The sequence below is a fragment of the Solanum pennellii genome, chromosome 3, assembly GCF_001406875.1.
Source record: "Solanum pennellii chromosome 3, SPENNV200".
In the NCBI taxonomy this organism is placed as follows: Eukaryota; Viridiplantae; Streptophyta; class Magnoliopsida; order Solanales; family Solanaceae; genus Solanum; species Solanum pennellii.
The window spans coordinates 54,795,487-54,803,050 of NC_028639.1; positions in this window are offsets into that span (position 1 = coordinate 54,795,487).

Consider the following 7,564-nt stretch of genomic DNA (forward strand, 5'->3'; position numbering starts at 1 on the left):
CTCGTTATAAAAGTGGTTCATATATGTCTTTACCGTTATACAAACGGCTCACATATACCCCCGTCGTTACAAAATGGCTCACATATACCCTTCATTTAACGGAAGTTAAAAAATTAGTTTTAAATTTATATTTATTACTTCTAATTTTTTTAAAAAAATTATTTAGGGGTATATATGATTCTTCTATCAAAGTTCAATGTATATTTTAATTTTTTCCATACATAAATTATTTTTTGACTTCTTTTATTATAATTATTTGAATTTCTTATTCTTATTTTGTTTTTTTCTTTCATTCCTTAGTTTAAATAATAAAAAATTAAAATATTTTTTTTGTGTGTATTGTAATTTAATTTCGTATTCGAAGAAAAAATTTGGTCATCTACAATAAGTTTTACAAAAATATTAGTGAAACATAAATAAATTTGATTATCAAAATAATAATTATAAATTAGTCATTCAAACAAAAAAAGTCAAAAAAAATATGTTTGACGAGGATTAAATTTACTCATATGAGATTATATTTTTTAGAAAAAAATGATAAAAATTTAGATTAAAATTATTATTTTTTTCATTTCCGTTAGAGGAAAAGGGTATATGTGAGCCATTTGTTTGCAAGTAGGGGTATATATGAGCCACTTTCATAACAAGGGGTATATCAGCCCTAAATGACAAAGTTGAGGGGTATATCAGACCCTTTTTCCTAGTTTTTTTTCTGTTTCATTTTATTTGTTGATGATATTTAATTATTATTTTTTGTCTATCTTACTAAATGATTCAAAATGATTTATTATTTTTTAGCAAAAAACATGTTTATTAAAAAGCTAATAAATACAATTTACTATTCATATCTAATCTATTTTGAAAATTAAATATTATTAAGAAGATAAATATAAATATATACTCCCTCCTTTTAAAAAAGAATGACCTTGTTTTTTTTTTTAGTCTGTTTAAAAAAGAATAACTCATTTCCTTTTTTGGCAACACTTTAACTTTAACTTTCCACATAACATGTTTAAGACCACAAATTTTTGGTACATTTGACCTAATTTTAATTTAGAACCACAAGATTAAAAAAAAAAATTCTTAAACTCTGTTCCAAGTCAAACTAGGTCATTCTTTTTTAAATAGAGGGAATATATTAATTTTTCTTAATAAATGCTTTCTCTGTTTGCTTTATTTTGTTCATGAACAAAGAAATGCAGGCATCATATTTTAAGCTGTTAATATTTCAAAATAATGTGGAAATTGTTTGGGGATGAATAGTTAACGTCAACAGTAAAATGTGAACAAAAAATGTTTTCTATTTTCATATTATAATTGATAAATATATATAAATAATTAAAAAGAATATTTTCTTTTTTTTAAAAAATAAAGTATCAAATTAACATATATCAAGGTAAAATTATAAACGGATGGAGTAGGTAACTAGAGAAGAAAAAAGCAATTTGTGTACGTGGTTGTTGAGATTTTGACATTAATCAAAAGTCTAACATCATATTAACCATTGTTAGTGCGCCTAATCTCCCTATATTTTCATTAATTAAGGGGAAAAAATTCAAATTTGACTTTGTGTAATTCATTCCCTTTTGCCTGATTCACGGTTTCGGATATATAATCATTTCTTGTACAAGTGCCACAACATATATTTCGTCCAAAAAATTATCCTTCTAATAAAAATTTATTCGTATCAAATATTTATATCAAATTAATACTATAACTTATACTGATTAAGTAATTTAATGACATTGGCTGATATTTTCTGCATTAATTTATCCTTTTGGAAGACTTTGAACTTAATATTTAAATTTATGTATTGATATATTGATTTGATGTAAACACTCGAAGATAACTTGTTAAAAGCGCCAATTGCGTTTTGTTTGCACCCCTAAATATATGGCAAAATTTAAAGTGAAGTAATCAACTTCAATGAATAAACATGTGCAAATATATATATGCCTATTGACATCAAAAAGGGGAAAAGAGAAAAAAGTAACACTACGTGGCCTGCTTTTTTTGTCTGCAACAACTTAATTATAATAAAATATCCCTCTCTTTTGAAGTTTATATAATTTGTTTATTTTTTAGTTTATTTTTTACAAAAAATATATTTTTGTATGAAATAAATTATAATAATATAAATATTTATTATTTATTCTAGGTTATAAATTTTAATTATTTTTTTTTGGTTAAATTCTTAATCAAGTCAAATTAGTTTATATAAAATGAGACAGATATAAGTATATATATGAAAAGAAAAGTCTACTTTGTGACTCTTCAATGCAGTGAGTAACAAAGACTGACCTTTTGTTATCAACAAAGACTAACGAATTGGTCCCCTCATTTACTGAAATGGCCAACTACTTGCAATAATTTGTCCTTCATTCTCTTCAACTTGCATCATTCTATTTTATTACTCATCATGGACTTCCATCTCCTTTAATTTACTACTATTCTTTATACACTTTCATAGTATATATAATATCAGTACAATTATTAGTGATTTATATATATATATATATATATATATATATATATTCTTTGACGATTGTTTTGTTGTTCTGGCTTTGCTCCTAACAATGTAGTCATGTAGAGTGTGTTATGGGTTGCAGCTTTTTCACGAGTGATTGATCATTAAAATGTTATAACGGACAATAGATATATCAGGAGAGAAGTATTAAAAATATTTTTACACTTAGCGTGAATTAGTAATTTCGTTTCTGAACTATTGTCAATCTAAATAATATTCATTTCTTTTACTAATTTTATTTAAATACACTCCAAATCCAGCAACATGAGTAAAATACATCTTAAATTCTTGTCAAATTTAGGGGTGCATTCAACATTATTCTCGATTTTTAATTAAAAAAAAATTTCCTCCTACGAGAGTTTGATACCAAAGAAAATGTCGTGTAACTACTTATTATATCATGTAATAGATTGAAAGTAAAGCTAAGTTTAATTAAAACTGTTAATAGTTCAAATTCAAAACTAATAATTTGGCCCAAATTTAGGAGTATTGGCCTTGATAAGTTTATGTACTTTTACTAAAAACAATAACAACCAATTGGTTTTGAATTAAAACAAATACTTATTTTACTATCAATCCAATTTGACAATTTTAGTCGTCCATTCGCCACATATTAACAATTCATAAATCATTCAAATTATTTTAATCAACTTATAATGCATGGATCAGTGTAAGACACATCCAATGTCTGTTAAACAAATATATCTTTAATCATTTATTATCAATCCAATTTGGCAAATTTTGTCTGTTCGCCACATATTGAAAATTAGTCAATCATTCAAATTTTATTTTTTAATTACTCTTATAACGTCATGGACTGTGTAATACACATTGTCCAAGTTCACTCAATTGTCCATTTGCACTAGATTTCTTATAAATAATTAAATGTTCGTTTTACCTTCTTCAGATTTTATTTTTAAAATTATACTGAATTTGTTATTATTGTTATTGTCGAAAAAGGAAAAAGAACAAATTATTAGTTTAGTTGAAAATTATCATTTTCTAGAGCATAAACTGGTTTAACGTATTTTTTTAATTCTAAGCCAGGGGTGTATCTTGTGTACTTCAATTCTTTATGTTACATTCAGGATTAGTGAACAACTAACTGCAACCAACTAATACTAATTAATTTTTAATTAGTGTTTTAATTATTGCTAGTGTCTCCTTTTTATTTTATTTTAATATTTAGTTTATTATATAGTTCTCTGGCTCGGCCACTTTCATTGGTTACAATGTAAGTCAACAATTGCTACATTAATTGCAAGCACATCGTAATTGGTTAATATAAGACAAAAAAAAATAGTTTCTAATTTCTTATTTTATTTCTCTTTTGAACCACCAAGAATCTACAATTTCCTTGTTTATTTTAATCCAATTAAATTATGAATTTTAAGATCCATTGAGCATTGTGATTTAATTATATATTTCTGATAGTTTCGTTTTCTGCAATTTTATTCTATTTAACTAAATTCTTTATTTAGTACAACGAATTCAATTGTGATAATGACGTGGTTAAGAAAGCTTAATTTTATTTTGCTTTTTTTTTTATCATAAATTATTTATCGTAATTTTCTTTTATACGTCTCTTGAAACCTTTAATAATGAAGATCATTAACTACTTTATCCTTCATTTTATTTAAACAATTATTAATAATTTAGGTGCTTATATAATCTAGTAATAACTATTAAGGATAAATTGAAACAAATAAATAATTTTATTTAAAATTTTGAATAATAATTTTCAAAATCACGACATTTAATTTAAAACGGAAAAAATATTCCAGTATTTTTTTGCGTTAAAAGGCTGGTAACAGATTCCCTTGTATAGTGGGTTGGCCATGATCAATAGTTTTGGTTCGGATAAATTACTTAGCTAAAGCCTAAAAGTTCTACTAGGTTCGGATATTGTTGTATTTTCAATTTTAATTAACTCTCTTTCACCTCTAAATTAATTAAAAGACTAATTCTATTTTAATCCATCTACGTGGATACAAATATGATTAAAAAAATAATAATCTTGGTTGGTGTGTTAGTTAGGTATACCTCACCAACCTTCATGATAATGATGTATTAATCACATTTTTAATTCTTTTAATATCTCAAATTAAAAAACTCTTCGTTTCTAATTATTAATTATAACTCTCTTTTACATGTTTTTTAATGCTAATCAAAGAAAATTTTAACTATTTTACTTGTTATTGCTATTTGAGCAAATCATAATACCATCTCATAGTTAAATTATTTGTAGTTAAGAGTATTTATTACTAATAATGGTTAACTAAGAAAAATATATATAATATGAGACAATATGGTAATTAATTAAGAAACTCGGAAGGCAAGTTCAAAGTATTTTCTCTATACTGCTAGGTATTTTCATTACTCAAAAAGATTAAACAAAAATAATTAGAATACTATTCAATCCTAATTAAATACTAACAACACATTAATATAGTAAGTATAATATTAGGATCTTGATTTGGAAAGGGTAAAGTCTATGTAAATTTTATTTTTGTTTTGTGGAATCAAAAATGTAAAAATTAATTCTGATAAATTTTCGATTTTTCAAAATTAATTTGAAAAAATAGAGATAGTATCTCACATATTCACTCAACTTTAATAACTTATCAATAAAATCAGTTAGCTTAACCCTTTGTATCAAACTGAAATTACTTTTTTAATATCAAAGTCATTTTTTATTTTATCTTACACAAATCCACTCACTAAAGTTTTATATGATTACTATATTTCCAATAAAATGTGCTACACGAGTTTATGTAACTTTTCAATCACTTTAAAATTTCTCAATGGAACAATGGCCAGTCAGAATATTTAAACTTTATTTACGTACAAGATTATATTGTTTTTTTTTAAAAAGAATAAAACTAATAACTGTTGATGGTGTGGAACTTTATTTTATTTATCATAGCAACTATTTTACTTTATATTTAAAAATGGTAATTTTATTTTTTGTGAAAGAATTGTCAGCAAATTAGGCGTTTGGTCGTATAATTTTATTTTTAAAAAAACAAAACTTTTTGTGTGTATAAATTAATTAATCTCTAGTATTAGGTAAGATTTCTTTTTCATCCTTATAGTTGAAGTGCTATAGAGCGTGCTACGTTACCAAATATTTTTTTAAAAAAATTTGGGGTGTTTGGTCAAAGTTTAACGGAAAATTTAGTGTGTTTGAATAATAGCAAAGTTAAGTTTTTGGAAATCGAAAATATAGCTATCCTATGAAGAACTTTTGAAATTTTTGCCAAACAACTTTTTTATTTTAATATTTGACAAAAACACTTTCAAATTAATTAGCCAAAGACAAAGAAATACATCTCTTAGAAGTGTTTCTTTTTTTTCTTTCTTAAAGCACACCTAATAATTTGAAAAATCAAAATAGGCTAATTTTAATAGCTCAGCCAAACAAATTATAATACCATTATAATTCTGTCATATTTATGGGACATGAACAAGAGAAGGGATAAATGATAACTGATATCTGAAATTAATTATGGTATAAGATGAGTTTATCATATGTTTAGTTGGAATAAAATTATTGAATCAGTTATATCATTCTTCATATATTAAAGTACGATTTATGTACACTTTATCCTCTCCTAATCCAAAAATAGAATTCTAGCTTATAGTAATAATTATTTTTATCTCATATTATAAATGAGATCTGAAATTCTGAAGTTATTAATTTCAAGATAACATGTTCTTTTCATGAATAAGCGCTTTTAGTTTGCTGGTCAAACTTGAGAAGCATAACCTTTAATAGACAATGAGATCTTGGTTATTCAAAATCACAATTATTCCAATCAATGAACATTGGACTTTCTATTATTTTGATAAAAATATTTACTTATATTGTCTAATCACCTTTTACACGTCCCACTCTAATTTAATTTATAGTATAGTTCAAGTTTCTTTAACTTTATCCTTATTCTTTATTTCATATTCGAGATTCACAAATTAGTCACTTTTTCAAGATCCTCCAAAGTTCTAAATATTGTTGAATCAACATAATAATGTTATATGTTATTGAATTTTCGAATCATCTCATAAAAAATTAAGTGATTAAAATAAATACACTTTTTAAGTTACTTAAATATGTGATATATTGACTTGTAATTTTTTTCATAAGCTAAATATGAGGATTTCTTTTTTTTACATTTAGGATGAAAGTGAAATTTTAATTTATGAAATCACTTATCTATTATGAAAATGATCAAAAAATATAAAATCTAATTATTTAATTATATTATGTTTCTACGAATTAACAAACGGACATTCACAAAAACAGATGATAAAGATTTCTCATATGGATTCCTTTTTGACTACTTTAAAAATACTTTCGGTTTTATATTCTCATCATTAAGTGGAAACAATTACGTAAAATCTACGCTAATTATTAGGTACTAATATTCTTAAATCCAATTTCTTATGTTTTATCGAGCTGATCAAGTTACCGTAAATCATCGTTAATTAATTGTAAAAATATCTAAAGCTCACTCAACTGTAAGATAATCGTTATTCAATTTTATATTGTGTGTATAGATGATGGGAAAAGGGATTAAAATAATGATCGAAATTATTGTAACAATCTCAAATTTTAGACATTATCTATTATCACATACTATTTAATTAATAGTATATCTAAGAATATACATCATAAATATTGCATCATTGCTAATAAAACTGAAGTAAATATAAGACCAAAAGATTATTTCTTATAAACTACTCGTATCCCAATTCACTCGGTCCTATTTGATTTCGAATCACCCTTCAAATATAAAAGTAATTGCTTTATCTCAAATCTCAATTCTTTATATGTTTTTTGTTGAGAAGTAGGAGAACAAATAAAGTAGTTTTGATGATTGATAAAGTGAAGGCATGGTGTCGTATGTATACAATTATGAGAGTTGCGACAAAGAAGAAAAAGTATTGAAGAAAAGAAGAAAAAGTGCAGAATTGTAAAGAAGGAAAAGAAGGAAACAAATATGGAAATAAATAAAGAAGGAAAGAAATAAAAAAAAA